Genomic DNA, 18,324 nt, shown 5'->3' with positions numbered 1-18,324 from the left:
TGATTCTTCTTATTAAGAGCCTTACTCTAGCTGAGGCTTTTAGCCTAGAAATTTCCAGTTCAAGACAAAGATTGCTACAGCAGCAAAATTGACAGCTTTGGGATCATGTTGTTCTGTCTGCTGGATAGTACAGGACATAGGACTGTCCTGAATTATTTCCTGTTTGAATTAGTCCATAACCCTGGGCGGGTGGTGTGTGTGTGAAATCCAGTTACGAAGGTAGACTACGACCCACAGAGAATATAATGTGATTACTGTCCAGCATTTCTTTATGTTGTGAAGAATCTGAGTATAACCACTTTTGGGCCTAAACAGATGTATTATTTTACCTCAGCCATCCAACCAGAGTGTTGCAGTATTAGGTGTTATGGGGCCTACAGCCAGGCATTGCTTGGATGTTCTGTTTTAATCTTGAATGTACATTTTGTGTGACCACTTATATTGTACAAGACCTGGAAACCCAGGAGGTTTTTAGAGGACATAAGGAGTCTAATACCCATTACATTCCCAATCAAACTAAAACCAGTTTCCTTAACTTCAACTAGAGTTTCCCCACCGTGAAACATAAGGGCAAATCATCATTGAATATACAAGCATCTGTTGTACTTGTTCTTCCAAAAGAGACCTAGGAGAGCTGATAGAAGGAGCTAAGCTTACATGAAACTAATGTTAGAACAAGACTTGATGATGGGCTTAAAGGCGACTTTCTAAGGAATTTGTTTTGAAATTGAGCTTGTCCCTTTTTAGGCTTTTAAGTCAAGAAAACGAAATCATGCTGTAAATGGTGTTACAAATTGTTGCCTTTTTGAAACAATCTAATCTGAGGTTGCTGGTACAGTCTCTTGGCCAGCTCAGCTATCAGCAGCTCTCACACTTGAATCAAAGCCCAGGACTTGTAATTCTACAGCATAAGACCATGATGTTCTGATGTTAAATGGATGTTAGCTAAACCTCCTCTGCTCAGTTTCTCAGCTCTTTCCTCTGTTGTGTCTTCATTATTTTTCCAGCTGTTAGGGTTCTTACAGGCTGAACCTGTGTTCCCTCTTCACTTTGAAGTCACTTTAAGGCATCTTAGTGTTAGATTTATTTGGTCTTCCCTTTTGGGTTTTACATCCATAGCCATTATGAGCCTGTTCCCTCCCTTTTTCTCACTTCTTACAAACCGCTGTAGAGCCAAAAAAGACGTTGAACGTTCAGAACTAGTATTATTTATTGTGTTTGGTTATTTTTAATGATAAATTCATATATGAAAGTATATCCGTGAGACTGAATTGACTTTGAGTGTAAGTGCTCTCTAATTATTATTGTAGATTATATTTCTATTCTCTAATTATGCTGGAGAGGAATTACTTGCCATGTCCTCTATGTTGGGCTAAAATCTGTCTCCTTTAAAGTCCAAAGACATTTACATTTTACTTCAATGAGGCAGGATCTCATTTATTAATTACTGAAAATTAAATATTTAAAAGTGAGCTTTTTCCTAGGCATCTAGGATGTGTCAGAAACCTGCAATGGAAAGTATGTAACAGAACGAGCTCAGAATATAAACCAAGTTACAGGTACTAGGATTTAAAAATGAAAAATTCTCTTCTCCACTCTAATACTGCATGATAATCTAAAACAAAAGTAGAAATATTACTCTTCCTGTTAGCATGTGGATTTCTAATGAAAAGCTATGTAAAATAATTAAAAAATATATAGAATCTTGAAAATCTGAAGCAACTTTCTTTATTAGTAATATCTGAGTCACCTCAATGTACTATGGGCATGAGAGTAGTTTTGCAGTGGGGAAGGATAGTTTTAGGAATTTTTGATCAGCCAAAGTTCCCAGTAGAACAGTAAGGAATACTTGTAGAAGGGACTATTTCATTATGATCTGCTAGAGTTTATTTCTTTGATTTGTCTGGATTTAAATTTCCACTTGATGGTTATTTTGTTGAAGTATTTTCCAATATATTTAACTTAATGTAAAGAATTAGTCGAATCTCAGCCTGTGAGAAGATAATAAATATCACTAGCTACAATGTTTTAAACAGTGAGCCAAGTTTTCCTCAACTAGAATAAAATAATGTTAAATTATCACTGCTCATTAATTTTTTGACATCCACATGACATAAAAATTGCATAATAAACAAGAAGGTGATAGATAATGTGCAACGACCTGTTAGCATTTTATAGTATGTCTACTATGGCTGATGTTTTAAGTAGCAGTAGTAAAATTAATGAGTATTTTTTTCTCATATTAATGTATTTAAAGCCATTTCTCCTGCTGATCTTCAGTCTGTACAAATCACAGTTTATCTGGGTCTGAGTCTTTGCAAAGTACAGGTAGAAAATTTAAGAGACAAATCAGCTTGTCTCTGGCTTCCACAGAAAGCTGCTCACCATGTCTCCTGCACAGTGCTGAGTATGTGCACTGAAGATACAGTTTGTTTTTGACAGATAATGCCAAGCTTTCAAGCTAAAGTAATTTACAATGCCTATTTATTTTTGATACAATTTCCAGTCTTGGTATTCAAAATATGTTTAGAAATATTGTTGACCCCAGTATAAGATTTGTGCAATCTGAGAGTAATTTGACTCAAATGTAAGCTGATTTAGAGAAATTTTGTAATCCTGACAAGTGCTGGAAAGGTCCTGATCCTCAAATTAGAGCCTGGCCATGGAACCACTAGTTTTACGCCAGCCAAGGAGCTACATTAGGAATGAGTGATCCCTTGATTAAAACTGGCATTTATTGCCTATGGTTGCAGTGTTTGGAAGTATTCTGTTAATTAAATTTCTTTAAAGTCTCCTTGGAAGTCTACTGAAAACGAATTTATTCTTTAGCTGGTTTTAAAAGTTAAACTGTGCTCTGGGTTCTACTCCACGATTTTTGTATTTATGGAATAATATTTTCACATACGAAAAATAAAAATAGGAAAACATTGGGAGTTTCAAGGGTTTATGATCATACTTGAAGATTCTTACACACATCGGTGAAAAAAACCTGAATAATTTTGTGAGTAGAGGAACTGAGGACAATTAGTGTGCCGTCAGCTGCAGTATATAGAAAGCAGTGTATAGGAGATAACTCACTTGACTTTTTTTTGTCATGGAACTCCAGGTCTTTTAAAATAGCAGCAGGTCAGCAGCAGCAACATTTATTCGTCTACAGCTCAAAACGTTTATTTGTGTAAATTGTATTAGGTATTTTGACAAAGGCAAAATGCTTGTGGATCAAGTACATAGATTGCTTTATTGAAAAGTAAATTCTTAATTAACCTCACAGATGCAATAGAAGCAGTGGGAGGTTGTATCCTACCCCCTGTTCTCAGTATAGCTCTCTCTAGTTTGCAGTGGGATAGGTAGAGATCCAGGTGCTGTATGCACAGGGTCAGCTCACAGGAGTATCAGACATTAGGCCTTATTTTTTCTCAGTATTTGGGACATAAGGGAACCATGAGAAAAAAGACCCTAGGTAATTTTGAGGTGCTTGAATATCTCCATCCCAGAAGATTTATTTGGTTTTATTAAAGGAGATACAGGATGCAATTTAGTTGATAAAAGCAGCACTGAGCCCTGAAGTTAGCAGCAGAGCTCAGGGAGGGCTATGAGGCAAAACATTTTTCATGTCTGTAAGCACAGGCTTCAAAAACCCCCTCTTCCCTTTAAATCTCTTCAAGATTATCATCTTAGGGGAATTTTATATAACTGAGTAGAATACTAGGTATTTTCAAAACTTGTGTGGGAGAATCACAGTAATGTAAGAACTGGTAACTTTAAGATTCTTTTAGATACAATTATTCTGCAGGAATCATCTTTTTTTTTTTTCCCCAGGAAGGCATCAGTAATTGTGATGCACTCTCTAGAAAAATAATGACATGTTTCTCAGTGCACATCACCTGCAACTCTAGGTCTAATGACTCATTTTCACAATGTTTTTACTTTTTTCTTGTAATAGCATTTCTGTTTTGCAGAACACTGAAGATAACTCATGGAGGAACTGTTCTCCAGTCGTGCTAACAGCCATTCACACAGTTGCTTGAAAGGATTTTAACAGGAGATGTTTATTCACTAGGGTGTCTCACTGGGTAAATTGTGCTTCTGCAAAATGTACAGACATTTAAATCTTCATGCACGTGAGCAGCTTCACTTCAACAGTGACTATCATTCAACAGCCAGAGAGCTAAGATCGTGACTCTGAAACTTTTAGTTCTTTAAAGTTGGTAGGTATTTCTCCAGTGTTGGTGGTTATGACTTCAGGGAGTTTGAAGAGGAACAGAGAGTAAACCTAAACTTTCAAAGTTTAATTCTATGCCTTCCTTAATGCTTTCAAATACAAAAATCAGCAAAAAAATGTGGCCTTGTGTCTATGCTGTAGGACTGAAGTACCTTTATCAGGAGTGTGACATAACATCTTGGAGAAGAAGCAGAAAGGAATCTGCTGCCTCCTGCCCACTTTTTCAATGAGGGCATTCTGAGGCCTGATACAGTGTTTAATTTCAATCTGTGAGTTTCATCACTTTGACTGGGAGGTTTTTGTTGGATCTGTGTGAGAAAACAGACATTTTATGTCACACATGTTTCCGAGAGAGGCCATGAGAGTCTACTGCTTGTGTATAGTGAGTCTAGACACAACCCGAAGTGGGACCTGAATCCCATAAGGTAGCCTGAGGCCAATTTTGTTAAAGGATGTATATGTCAGAAACATGTGACAATAGGGAGTTGGGCTGAAACTATGCATTACAGCTGTCTCTGTTATTTGCTGGCAGGTTGGCTTGCAGCGAATCTGTGCAAGTGCTCTAATGAGATGACTGTCACAGGAGTACAGCTGTTCTGCTTCAAGGAACAGCTCCTTTGGAGCAGAACAGATGCTCTGAGTTGGAGCAGAGCCTGAGCTGGGAGGCCCAGCTGGATGCTAGCTGGCTCCTTCCTGGGCAAACATCTTTTCAAAGCCAGGCATGCTGGAAGGTGCAGCACAGAGACACACAGATGTCTTTGAACAAGCTCAGCCTGGCTCCGACTTGGAGTATTAGCTGGAGTTCTGGGCTGGCCCCTGTAGATCTGCCAACAGGGTGTTCAACAGTGACAACCCTGAAGCTCAGAGAGGGGCAAGAATGAAGTGGTGGTCCCCTTTCACTTGGAGGGAAAGGACATGACAGTCTATATTTTGTATACTTTGCTTTTTAGCTTAGACAGTGGTGTGTTAACACGCAGGACAGGCTTGAAGCAGCACTATGGCCCCTGTCAGCGTGCTGGGAAATGTAAAGCAGCGATGCCCAAGTGACTCTGCAGCACTGGCTTTGCACGTTGCTCATGCACATCTCTCCTACATCCTGAACTCCTGAAGTTACCCAAGCAATCTCATCTGTGGGTAAGAAGTAAAAGATTATTAAGGAAGCAATAAATCTAAAGGAACTGAGGGAAAGAGTTTTCTGGTTATACTGGTTGTGGATCATGATAGAAGCTGAAGTTTTTTTATAACCAATATATTTTAGAATAAATGTGTTTGCTCTTTTTAAACACAATGTATTAAGTCTGAGAAAGCAAAGTTGGCTTCTACGTAGAGGTTGTGTGGGAGACCTTTTCTTCTCATGGATTTAGCCACTGATATTTAATGGCATTAGATGCTGTTGAGACACAGTTGCCATTGGATTTGTTTACATTTTTGGAGACTAGAAAAGGTGCAGGTAAGGTACTAGATGAGCACTGAGGCTCTAGAGTATGTAACTATAATGTATTTGCCTTGTTGCTTAGTTTGAACACTGCCAAAGTTTCTTTCAGGACTTTCAATAAATCCCTAGGATATGTTATAAAAATTTTTGATAAGAACCTATTAGTAATTCCCAGGCAATGTCTAATGAAAGAGAACCATAGGATTTCTTAAAATTAAAATAGTTCACAGAGAATAGGATGAAATATTGTAAAAAACATTTGGATTATTAACATAGACTACAGCCAAATTGAGATCTTTCTCTATTGCTATGACATATTTTCATGTAATAATTTAATATAATATGTAAATGTGGTCCTTTATTGTATGTTTAAAAGGGTCTGTGTAGTCTCCACCACTAGCAGGATTCCAGTAGATCCTCAGCAGCCAGGGAAGAGAAACATATAGCTCATATGTGAGGTATGGTGTAGCTCCCGAGACCTAGCTCAGTTCAGTTTTGCACCACTTAGCTACAGCATCCTGATTACCTCCTGTATTTTTAACCTTCTTTACCTCTTTACTCTCTGTCTCAATTCCAGAGAATTTTTAGGGTCTAACCTGTTGAGAACCTTTCCTCAGTTTCAGAAAGAGCTGCTGCATGTATCTAGTAATTGTCACACTTTTTAAAAGAAGTTTTTGGACATCAAAAAAGGCTGTCCTGCTTCATTGCTTACATGCAAAACTATAGCATATTGCAGTTAAAATCTTCCTCACTGCTTCTCACCCATGAAAAATGGTGTGTGTGAAGCAGGTAGGCTATCAAGGAAAATTAGTCAGATTAGGAATGCTGTCTGCTTTCATTGAGACTGGGCAAAGAAAATATTGGCTTGAATGGCAGAGGATGTATAAGGTATGATTTCTTCTTTTGTTTAAGTAAAAATAAATCCCATTAGCCTGTCAGTTCCAGGTTAGTCTCATTAAAAAAAAAAAAAAAGTCTAAAGACTTTAATTTTTTTTTCTGCAATGAATTATATATTTATGTTCAAATCTATTGGACATTAAGAGGAAAAAAAAAAAAAAGCCAAAGGATTTGCCAGGAATGTCAGTTTCTGTTCATGACAGCTTCACCAGAGTGGTTACAAGTCTATTGTTTCCATGCATGCCAAATCAGTCAGAAAAGCTTGAAAAAATAATCAAACACACACTTTTAAAAGATAATTGTCTGAATTAGCCTCCAAGATTCTTTAAATAGCAAAGCCCACATCAGGGTTTTTCTAAACTTCTGTTCATGCAGCCCAGTTATGTTCGATTGAAATAGGCTACATACAATAGCTTTTTATTTTTGTGAAGTACTATCAGAGCAGTCAGAGCCAGACAATATAATTAGCATTTCTTATTCCCTGGACAGTCCCAGTAAGGCTGTTACTAACTTTGATAACATCGTGGAGAATGACTCAGATACACTAGTAGATAATTTTCCATTGTAATTAGGTGCATAATTTCTAGCATGAAATAAGGCAAATAATTAATGCCTCATATTTTATTTAAAATATTTAAATCTCATTAACTCTTTCAGATACTTTTACAGAAATGATAAAATGAAACTGAAGTGTAAAACTCTAGTTGCTGGGTATCTATTATAAAAAAATGTGTCTTTCGCCAAGATGCTGCAATAAGCTCTAAGAGAAAGCTTACGTAATGGGACAAGACAGGAAATTTAGACTAATACTCTGGCAGAGAACAGAGTGAAGTCAAGACAGAAGGCAACGTTCCTTAACAGAGGGACTTTCACTGAGAATAGAGGGGTTGCTTCCTTGAGACAGATGTAGGTGTCATAGTGCTCGTCACTGAAAGCTCTGCTCTTTCAGACATTCATCTGTCTCATGGTACTAACAGTTTGGCATCTGCCCAAGCTCATCCATATGGTGAGATTTAAGCACATAAGGATGGCGTTCATAGAAGATAGCACGTGAATCTTGTCCTCAGCTAGCTTCTGGAAGATGTGAATAATGGGTTATGTGGTTTTAGAAAAAAAATCTACCTTTCCCTAGGAGTTAGATCTGCTCTGTTTGGCTCTTTATGCACAGACAATTTCCTGGAAAAGCCTAATGCCTTTGTTTCAAAAATTTAACCTCATATTCAGAGCCTTAATAAAGAGGATTTTCAGTGCTCTCCCCTGACACAGAGAGCTGAAAAGAAAGCTCTGTGCCTACATCTATAGTGTCACCTGAGGTTCAATGCAAAGTTACCTCAGCTAGGATTTAAGTGAGCTGGCTGAACTGTTGAATGTGGTCTACTAATGAGTGTGGATTTCCTTAGTAAGCAAATTAAGCCCCATGTGTTGAAATTCTGCTTGAGAAGGTGAACAAAGAGGTTAGATTCTGATGTCAGAGCCATTAGGGACTTGTAAATACATCGACAGGCAGACAAAGCAAAATCAAATGACTTGGATCCCAAGTGCCATGGCCATTCCTGAAAATGCAACCTTGCACATTTGTGGTGGGAAGCAAGGGTTGAAAAAAGCAGCCTGAGACTGTAGGACAAGACCTTGTCCCTCAGAAACCACCATAGAGAGGGGAAGTTATAAGAGAACTGTTTTGTCAGACCTTAAAAATAGACATTTGTATCTGCAGCTACAACTGAAATTGCTGCTCTTTCCAGAAATGTTGCTGAAAACTCCTAGAGAAATGTGGGAACTAACTAGAAGATAAGAAAACTCACATGCTGTTTCTCTTGTTTCTTTGTCACTGATACCTTTCTGCTTAATGAACATGTCTGTCTACAATGAAATTGCTCATGCATCTGTAGATAGCTTTGTAGGTAGCATCTCTATGATTAAATTGCTTTGAACAGTAATGACCAAAGGATGTGATATTTCCCCATGTTTCTTTTCTTCGCAAAGAGAAAAGTTTATTGGTCACTTTTTTTTCTTTCCAACAAAAGGACAGACTAAACTTGCCACACCAATAGTAATGACAGCAAACACTGTTCTTTAGGTCAGGCAGCAGCATCCTTCTTGTGATCAAGGAAGATAACCTCCTCTGTCTTGCGTTTATGGTTGTTATATTTTCTTTTTCGAGATTATTCTTCCTAATAGGTATATATGTACCACTTCTTTCTTGGCTGGAAGCCTGTGTAAGTTTTCCTTACAGAGCACAGCCAGATCTTCTGGATCTCTAAAGAGGAATATTTTAAAAAGCCACATATTTTAGCTTATCTCAAAGTTCTGAAAGGATTTTTGTTTATCTGAGGGACAAATCAGTCAAAGATGGCAAAGAATGCCTTCACGTGTTATTGTAAATTGTGAAACCCAGGTTTTCAAGCCATGTTAAAATTCATATGAACATTAGAATTACAATTTAAGTTTGTGAACGAGCTGAAGCACTTCTTCAGGCTTGTAATCAGGCAGATATGTAGCGCTATGCACAGCAAGGGAGACTTGGTACTTGTGTCCAGATTGTCAGATGTAGTATGTAGCTAACTCTTATTGACAAAAAGTCTAAGTTTGGTCCTTAGATAAATACCTTGGTGTCTCCCTTTAATCATCTGAAGACAGAATATGTCAGTAATATCTGCTCACTCTCAAAACAACCTGATTTTACTTAACTTAATCTAATTTTCTTTAGGCAGGTTTGGACTGGTAGCTAGTAACAACTTATTCAACTAGAAAGTGATCTTGGCTGTCCTTCTGGTTTTGGAAGAAGTACAAAACAGTAGTCCTGCCCTTAATCATCTCTTTTGATCAAATCACATAGCTTTGTTGGGGCTATATTCCTCTTACTTGACCATAGTAATCTGAACATTAAGTATGTGCTCCAATTTAGTCTGAATTAGCCATTCAGCAGATAGTATGAGGCACCCCTGGAAGAAAGCCCACTTGTTGCATGAAGAACTTGCCTGCCACCGTCCAACAAGTGGTTTGCGTCAGACCAATAATTTTTCTCTTAGCAAAGCAAATTCTTTCAAAACTCACCCTCTCTCCTACTCCGAGTAGTCAAACAGATAACCACTGATGAAATATAATTTTCTCTACAGAGCCTTGAATATCCTCAGAAGTCAAACAGAAATAAGAACAAACATCAGAGGCTTGGAGGTGTAACTCAGGAACCTGTTTCTTTTTCCCTGTGTGCACTCACCTCAGAAATATAGGCTGCCTTCATTGGGACCAACCAGTCAGTCAATTTTTTATCTAGGCCTGTACACAGAAGAATGTACAATTTGCATCCACCTGAGGGTGATCCTTTGACCTTGACAACTGTATGTCCTGTGTGCACACTATCATGAGTTGTGGAAGGTTTTGTTCACATGCTCTTCCTCCATGAAAGAATGACTTTCTCGCAAGACTCCTGAATTAGATCATCCATGCTCATGGAAAGGTTTTAGAGACTTTAGGGTATGCTACACACACTATACCTTCCTGCCATAGTGCTGAATTCAGCTGCTACATCCTGGGGTAGCAGGCCTTTTGGGCTGAGGTGTCACAGAATCAGAGAATGTTAGGGATTGGAAGGGACCTCAAAAGATCAGCTAGTCCAATCCCCCTGCCGGAGCAGGAACACCTAGATGAGGTTACACAGGAAGGCGTTCAGGCAGATTTTGAATGTCTCCAGAGAAGGAGACTCCACAACCTCCCTGGGCAGCCTGTTCCAGTGCTCTATCACCCTCACTGTGAAGAGGTTTCTTCTCATATTTAAGTGGAACCTCCTGTGTTCCAGTTTATATCCATTGCCCCTTGTCCTATCATGGTTGTCACTGAGAAAAGCCTTGTTGCATCCTTGTGACACTCCCCCTTTACATATCTATAAACATTAATGAGGTCACCCCTCAGTCTCCTCTTCTCCAAGCTAAAAAGACCCAGCTCCCTCAGCCTTTCCTCATAAGAGAGATGCTCCACTCCCTTCATCATGTTCTTTGCCCTGTGCTGGACTCTATCCAGCAGTTCCCTGTCCTTCTTGAACTGAGGGGCCCAGAACTGGACACAATATTCCAGGTGTGGTCTCACCAGGGCAGAGTAGAGGGGAAGGAGAACCTCTCTGGACCTACTAACCGCCCCCCTTCTAATATACCCCAGGATGCCACTGGCCTTCTTGGCCACAAGGGCACAGTGCTGGCTCATGGTCATCCTGTTGTCCACCAGGACCCCCAGGTCCCTTTCCCCTACGCTGCTCTCTAATAGGTCATTCCCCAACTTATACTGGAACCTGGGATTGTTCCTGCCCAGATGCAATACTCTACACTTTCCCTTGTTGTATTTCACTAAATTTTCCCCACCCAACCCTCCAGCCTGTCCAGGTCTTGCTGGATGGCAGCACAGCCTTCTGGCGTGTCAGCCACTCCTCCCAGTTTGGTGTCATCAGCAAACTTGCTGACAGTGCACTCCATTCCCTCATCCAAGTCGTTGATGAATACATGGAATAGTACTGGTCCCAGTACTGACCCTTGAGGCACTCCACTAGATACAGGCCTCCAACTAGACTCCACCCCATTGACCACAGTGTCCACTAAACTCATCGCCGGTCCCAGATATGAGGTTGGGTTGGAAGGGCAGAGCTAAACAGACAAGGCAGAATCACGGGACTGCTGACTGATGCTACTACTCATATGCTTGAAAAGTGATTCATGCTTAGATGAGGAGTACAGGTTGAGAGTCTGTTTAGAACAGAAAAATACAGTGAAATGAACAAGTGAGACACATACACAAAGCAAAAACATTTCATTTGTAACAATATCAAACAGAAACTAAGCAAAATATCATGACTCTTAGAGAAGAGCACTGAAAATTTCTGATTAATATTTGTTTCTATTAATATTATATGGTATACATATACATATACATATGGTATAAAGCAAAGTGTGAAGTAATACAAATGAACTGCTAATGCTGTTGAAAAGATGGCTAAAATAGTATTTAAACTGAACAAATTGCATACTTGCACAAATATTTAAAGTTAATCTGTATGTAGTGCACAGAGGAATGCAAATTAAATTTCTAGTTGGGCTGCTTGTAAGCATTTGTTAAAGCAGCACACGAATCTCAATGGGCACTTCACATTAATAGCATTTGCAAACCTGGGGACAGAGTCTGGTCTTGTGAAAGAAACTCTGAATCCGCCAAAGAGAACACCTTTTTTTTTTGAAAGGTTAAGACTTGTAAATCCAAACGTCCCTATATTTTGCTATCTGATCTGCTCTCTGAACTCCAGATGAGCAGGTCTGAATAGATCTCATATTGATTAAAGGGATCCTAGTCACTGAAATGAAGATGCTGGGGCTCAGTTCAGTGGTCTAAGGACAGACTTCAATGCCATTTGTGATGACCTGGAGGATCCTGCCTGGGCTCCTGCAGAAGGGCACGGGTCTTATACAGTTCCTGCATTGCTTCAGGTGCACAGGCCCCTCTCAGTAGCCATCTAAACTAAGTATCTTCATCTGTGAGGAAATACTTGTAACTCAGATTATATAACTAAACATATCTTCAAACAGATGGCTCAGTAGCATCCATTTGTTTTACGGAGAATCATGCATGATGTCTAAGTGTAAGTGCAGGGATGTGCTTATCAAACTCTAAAAATCTGCATTGTGAATGCCGAGCTAGTGCACAGCTATGTGACACATGTGATTAGTAGTGGTTAAACTAGTAGAAGCAAAACAATTTACTGTGTAAGCATATCCAGAGAAGGCAAAGGCTGTGTTACAGTATAAAGATAGTCATGAGGTAGCTGTAAGGATCATGAGTGGTACATAAGCATAAAAGCAGAAACACATTTTATCTCTGTGGAAAATAGGGAAGTAGAGCAGGAACATTCTTCTCACCACACTGTTCTTTTAGGCACATAGCAAGACATTTAATCCACCCTCATTTCCTCCTCCTAGTTTTCAACTAACTCATTGCTTTCTGCGAGTGAGCAGCCTGCAGAGCTTGTCACCTCTCATTAAGGCCATTAGCAATTGCCTCAGTGGCATTCATTGGATCTGGAAAGAAAAATCTGTTTCATGGCATTTTTATAGCTTTTGTTTGTGAGGGGTGGGCATGCCTGAGCTGGAGCTATATCAGGGAAGCCACTGCCCATGATAGCAGGGTGTAGGATTCTTTTCAGGTAAACAGGACTGAGGTCTACATCTATACTGGCAAGGATTCAAACAAACATAGAGGCTTGGGCTCAACCACTGTGGTCTGATTGTCCAAACTGTTCAGCTGTTACATGCTTCCTACAATATTTTGGCAGATGCCTGTTCAGATTTTGCCAAACAATGCCTGAGCTGGGCCCGGGGGACAGCACAGGCTGGGGATTTTTCCTGAAAGGCAGTTCCCTGCTCCCTGTCCTGTGCAATAACACTCAGTATCATGGCCAGGGATGGGGTCCTGTAGCCTGTTTGATTAATCAGTTTGAATGTAGCGTAGCATCGCTCTGTCCTCTCACTGTTCTCCCTCCCTGGTACAGATCAGCCATTTCCCTTCAGATCTTTGTTGCAATTCCTGTCAAAACATGGAGATCCTAACCTATAGTCTACTGGTGCTCAAGAAGAGCATTCTACACACTTTTTTTGATTTAAAGGTTTTGGGGGGGGCTACATTTTAACCACGGCTTTCTACTCCTTATTTCAGGTGCTTTTGCTGCCATTGGTGACTCTCTCCAGGCCTAAAATCTCCAAGTCAAATCAACAGAGAAACATGTTAGCTTCTCCTCCCTGCCAGTGATGTGTAGTGTAACAACAGTTTGCTTCCAAGGAAAAATCAGTAGGTCCTCGTAAAGTGAGCTGTGTGGGTAAGTCTAAAACGGTTAACCATTTCAAAGTCTCTTAAATTTCTGTTGTGTATTTTGGGTGATCTTACTGGTATTTAATCTCAATTCAGAGACCAAACAGAAGTGAACCTACAGCTTTAGTAAACTAAAGAATGTGCATTTTCTAGATGAGAAGTGAAATTCAGAAAGACGATTTGTTCTAAAAAGAGAAAAGAATGTGTTGTCAACAAGTGGAAACCTCTGGTGAAGACCCAGCTGCAAATTACAGACAGTTCCCTTCAAAATCCGGTTAGTTCCGTAATTCCCTATTTCAGTACCAAAACTACCACCTGAGAAAGCTGTGGCCAGCAGAATAGCAACTCAGTACATACTACCCCTGTGACTTCAGAGAATCCCCCTGTTCAGCATGGGTGTTCTTGAGATGGAAAGTTATTAGGGAGCTATTGCCTGGAATGCAGAAGAGAAACTTTTGAGTGAGGCTGTGCTCTCTTCTGCCTAAACCTCAAGTAGCCTGAAACTGCAAGGGGCTGGAATAGCAGTTCATTAACTTGTCAGGATTTTCCCCAATATCTTTCTCCTTCCTAGACAGCAAATTGAAATGTTTCAGATATGGAAAGAGAGTAAGATTCCCAGGACCTAATTGACTTAATTCCTATCCAGAGCACAGCCTAGCAGTGCTTTCATACACCTGCAATTCTGTGGGCTGGGGAGGAGGCTGAGACCAGAGGAGGAACAAGGATTTAGGAGAGCAGATTTGGGGTACAACATGATATACTGTCTGTTCTTCTATCCTCCAAAGCCAAATTTTGAAGGCTTTCTGATCTCTTAATCAGATATCTATCACAGCATTGGCTGTAAAGCCTCCTTTGTGAGCAACATACTGTTTGAAGCTAGAGATGGCCTTTGAAAAAGATCTTTTAGGTGCACTCTCCAGATCATTGCATCATTGTTCTTCAACACTGACTTCCATTTCTACTTGCATTGCTGGATCTGAGTTTGCTCTTGCTCATAGGAGGCTGCAGAAATTTATATTCTGGAATGAAGTGGTCGAGGGAGAAGTTTTTGGTGAGAAGGTGGTATACATGGGTAGAGATTTGCCTATCCCATTCTGCTGTTGAGGCACCCATAACAGTAATAGGGGTTTCTCCCAGATCTTAAGAAACTTCTACTTAGTTTTAGGCTAATTTCTATGGGAGTGAAAAAAGGCACAGTTTGGACTAAGGCTCTTGTTCCAGACTGAGAGGACTCTGCAACTCTTCAACACATGCTGTGGCTTGGATTTATTTTTAGTAAGGTTCTCTTCATTCTTTTTTTTTTTTTTTTTTAAATTATCTTTTCATAAAACTAAATTAAACTTGCAAAGAAGGGAGAGAAAACCAGTTTTGTAATGAAGTATATTTCATTCTGTTACTTTAACTTAAAAATGGGCAAAGGTAGAGGAACAGAAAAAAGATCTTGGAATATAATGGATCTATGAGCCATCTCTTAGAACAGCTTCCAAAAAAACTCCCTTCCATCAATTCCTTTTAAATAAAAAGGAGCAGAAGAAACACTTTCAGCATTTCAGTGGAGTAAGTATTCAGGAGGAATACCATGGGAATAAGTTTAGAAATATTAAGAACTCAAACTTGGACTCCTTGATGTTACAAGCTTTTCTTGCTGACAAAGACCTGTTTTCTCTTCTTGTGCTAGAAATCCCCACTATACACATCTGCAGATAACACAAGACCCCTCTCATAGCTCTGATGCAGTTTGGACAGGAGGGTCTAACTGGAGTGCGCTGCATGTGTTTTCTGCTCCTTGGAGTCAGAAGGAATTAAACTAAGCTCCCCCCCCCCGCCCCATCCCTATGAAACGGGTTGATGGGTAAGAAAACAGAGCCCAATGCGTTGGGTTGTGATGAGCATTTTGGTTTCTTTGGTTCTGACAGTTATAGGATATGGGGATGTGTGGGAAGAGCAGGAGCACCAGGGACTAATGAGAAAAGACAGAGACATCCCTATAGCCCCAGGAAAATAGTTTCTGCTGGGAGCTCAGAGCACAAGAAGTCTGACATATTCATAGTACTTCTGGTAGACAGTTCAGAAGAGACACACAGTATTTAAGGCCCAGCATATTCTGAACTCATCTGCCCTCTGAAGAAAGAAAAAGATGAAAAAGGTGCATGATCTTGTAATGGATCTTGGTCCACTGTGGATATGGGGAGGCTGTGGAAATACCCTCTTTCAATACTGTCTGCTGTAGAGCTGCTTTTGGTTATAGCCAACATGACACCTGTGCCCTGCCTTTCAGTGGTGCATGATCCATTGTGTGGAGGGTCTGATGGGATGCTCGCTTATTGTATTTCTTTCTGTCCTGTATACCAGATACTGGTTTTAAGCAGCAATTCAAAAACATTTCTTGGTGGTTCTATTTTTACAGTGTTTCAGTCTCACTCAATATGCTAAAATCACATGAAGACTAAACTACACACACCCATTTCCAAACTTTCTGTGTCATGGTCTGCACAGTACATGAAACTAATAGTAGCCATTGTATTACGTATTTCAAGCTCAGTAACTCAGACATCAGAAGACACAGATGTTTGTTTGTTTGCTGGTTTGTTTTTTTTTTTTTAATTCTAACTAGATTTGTAATGCACCTGGTAAATATCTGCCCTTTCAGAAACACATTTCACTTCTGCCAAAATAAGCATTAAGAATACTAATGCAGGTCAAGTGGTTTACTGTTGGTCTGAGCAACAGCATACATAACCTGTAATTTGAATCTAAAATGAATAATGAGTAGGTGCCATTGTATGATTTAAAACTCTCTAAACAAAACAGGAGGCAGTAAGGAAATCCAAGAAAAAGGTTCTTGAAAAGACAAAAGAAAAGAACGTTACAGTTGAGTTGCTTTTCTTGCTTTAGCTGTGACACAGAGGTGGGAAAGCCACTGCAGAGGTGAGTGGAGCCTCAGATAAAGGACTGGAAAACCTGTAGAACCTGACGAGAACAAAGAAGCCCTGAATCTCTGCATGAACACTTTTGAGCTTAAGGAGCTGAATCTGAAATAGACGACCTCCAGTTTCCCACATCTCCTGGGCTAGCTGGTCAAAAGACTGGTAAGACGCTGGTAAGAGAGTGTGTATAGTCAAATTTGCCATGTGTAGACAAAACTTTTATCTGAACCATGTGCACTGCACTGTTCCAGTCTGTTTTAATCTGTTTCTAAGTTTTGATTGGCTAAAGCAGTCTGGGACAGGGATTAGTGTCTAGGAAACTAAATTGAGCTCTAGCTTATCGTTGACTTCATTTGTGTTGTGGGACAGATAGTTTGATCTCCTGTGACACGATGATTGTTAGTAACTTAATAGAGGAAGAAAAGTTTGTGCTTTCCAAAGAGAAGTATGAGCAGTAGACACCTGCAGTTTCCTTGACCTATGAAAGGACAAGGAACTGTGTTTAGTGTACAACTGTGCTGTTGACTCTCTTTTGCCCTCTTTTACCTTTAGTTGTCTCTAAAGCTGAATTTCAGTTCATACTGGAGACATTCAGTGAAGTGCATTTTTATTTATATGCTTCAATTCAGATCAAAATGTCAAAGCACTATAGGAAAGTAAATTTCCTAAGTTTTAGCCACAGAGAAGAAATGCATATACTTGAAAAGCATTGTCCTTGTGAAATGTCCGCAGCACTTCTGCAGAAGCAGGAAATTTAAATACTATCTGAGTACTTTGTCCTGCAAAGAGACTGACATTGAATAATAATTAGTCTTTGTAAGGTAAATAAATCCAGCTCTCCTTCCCTGAATGCCAAATAGTGTCATATGGCTTCAGGATGGTGGGATGCAGCTTAGGGTCCAAGAACATCTATAGTGCATGGATCACAGCAGTCCCAGAATGCTTGTGTTCCTCTGCCTCCAACATAGTTATGCACAAAATTATGTCATGTTGTTTCTGCTTGGCATAGTTATTTTTTTAACAAATCCTCTATCCCTTCACTACCAAAAAAAACCCTCAACCACTACTTCTGCTACTCAAAACTGACATTACAAAACAAGGGAAAGGAAGGTTGATACCCAAATGAAACTCCACAAAGAAACTGTATGAAAAAAAGGTGTTCTCACTCTGATTTATAAAGTTAACAATCTCTCTGTGTTCATCTTTCTTCCAAAATTTTGACCTTTTTTTTTTTTTAAAGCCAAAGCTAAAAAATGTATGAAATACAGCTCACAAGTGTACAGATTTTGCCCATCCTTACTGTCACTTGGCAACATTTCCAGCTGACGTAATTGATGTGGTTGGCCCATCTATGGATGTGGGATTTTGAGTTGCACTTCTTGGAGAATGGGCCTACTTAGGTAAGACAGGACATAGATTAATGGCAGAACCGGCACCTTAAGATGCCCTGCATTTTTATGTGGATTTCTTGGATCTACCATTGCATTTCATAATAATTATTTTTCAATTAAATTTTCTACAACATCATTACAGTTATATTTCACTGTAGTCTCTGACAGTGAAACAAGAATGGAATTTCACTTTCTCATGGTCAGTTCTTCTTGCTTTACCTCTTTGCAACAACTATATTGTAATCAGAAAGACTCATACTGGTGAGGTGAACATGAGTTGTCCTGTAAAGCTTGGTTATAATACTTAAGTATTAAATAATAGTGCTTAGCACTTATGCAACTTAATGCCTCATAATCTTCAAAGCACTTTACAAATCTTAACTAGTTAATCCCCCCAGCAGCTCTGCGTGATAGGTTATGAAGGCCACACATTAAAAATCTCCCACAATATGAGCTTGCCTGCATACTAAGCCTATGTGAAAAAATATCCACACAGTTATACCCCCAAAGTCATGAGTGTTTGATTTTACTGGACTGTAACATGCCTTGCTTTCAATGAATTAGTTCTGCTCTCTTATTCCATTCTAAGTAAATCTATTATACACTGCAGCA

General features: G+C 39.5%; 1 protein-coding gene across 1 annotated transcript in view; it reads left to right on the top strand.

Moving 5' to 3' along the window:
• The window catches only part of TRMT9B (tRNA methyltransferase 9B (putative)), a 107,482-nt gene that overhangs the window by 66,782 nt on the left and 22,376 nt on the right, over nucleotides 1-18,324 (top strand). Inside the window, exons 2-3 of the mRNA XM_082051698.1 lie at nucleotides 13,242-13,401; nucleotides 16,290-16,483. The gene's annotated coding sequence lies outside the window, so the exon portion shown is untranslated. The remainder of the gene's footprint in view (nucleotides 1-13,241; nucleotides 13,402-16,289; nucleotides 16,484-18,324) is intronic.

The sequence above is a fragment of the Streptopelia decaocto genome (genome assembly GCF_964273445.1).
Source record: "Streptopelia decaocto genome assembly, chromosome: 4".
Classification (NCBI taxonomy): domain Eukaryota; kingdom Metazoa; phylum Chordata; class Aves; order Columbiformes; family Columbidae; genus Streptopelia; species Streptopelia decaocto.
The sequence above is the reverse complement of the archived record's forward strand: the minus strand, read 5'-3'. Positions and strand labels throughout refer to the sequence as shown.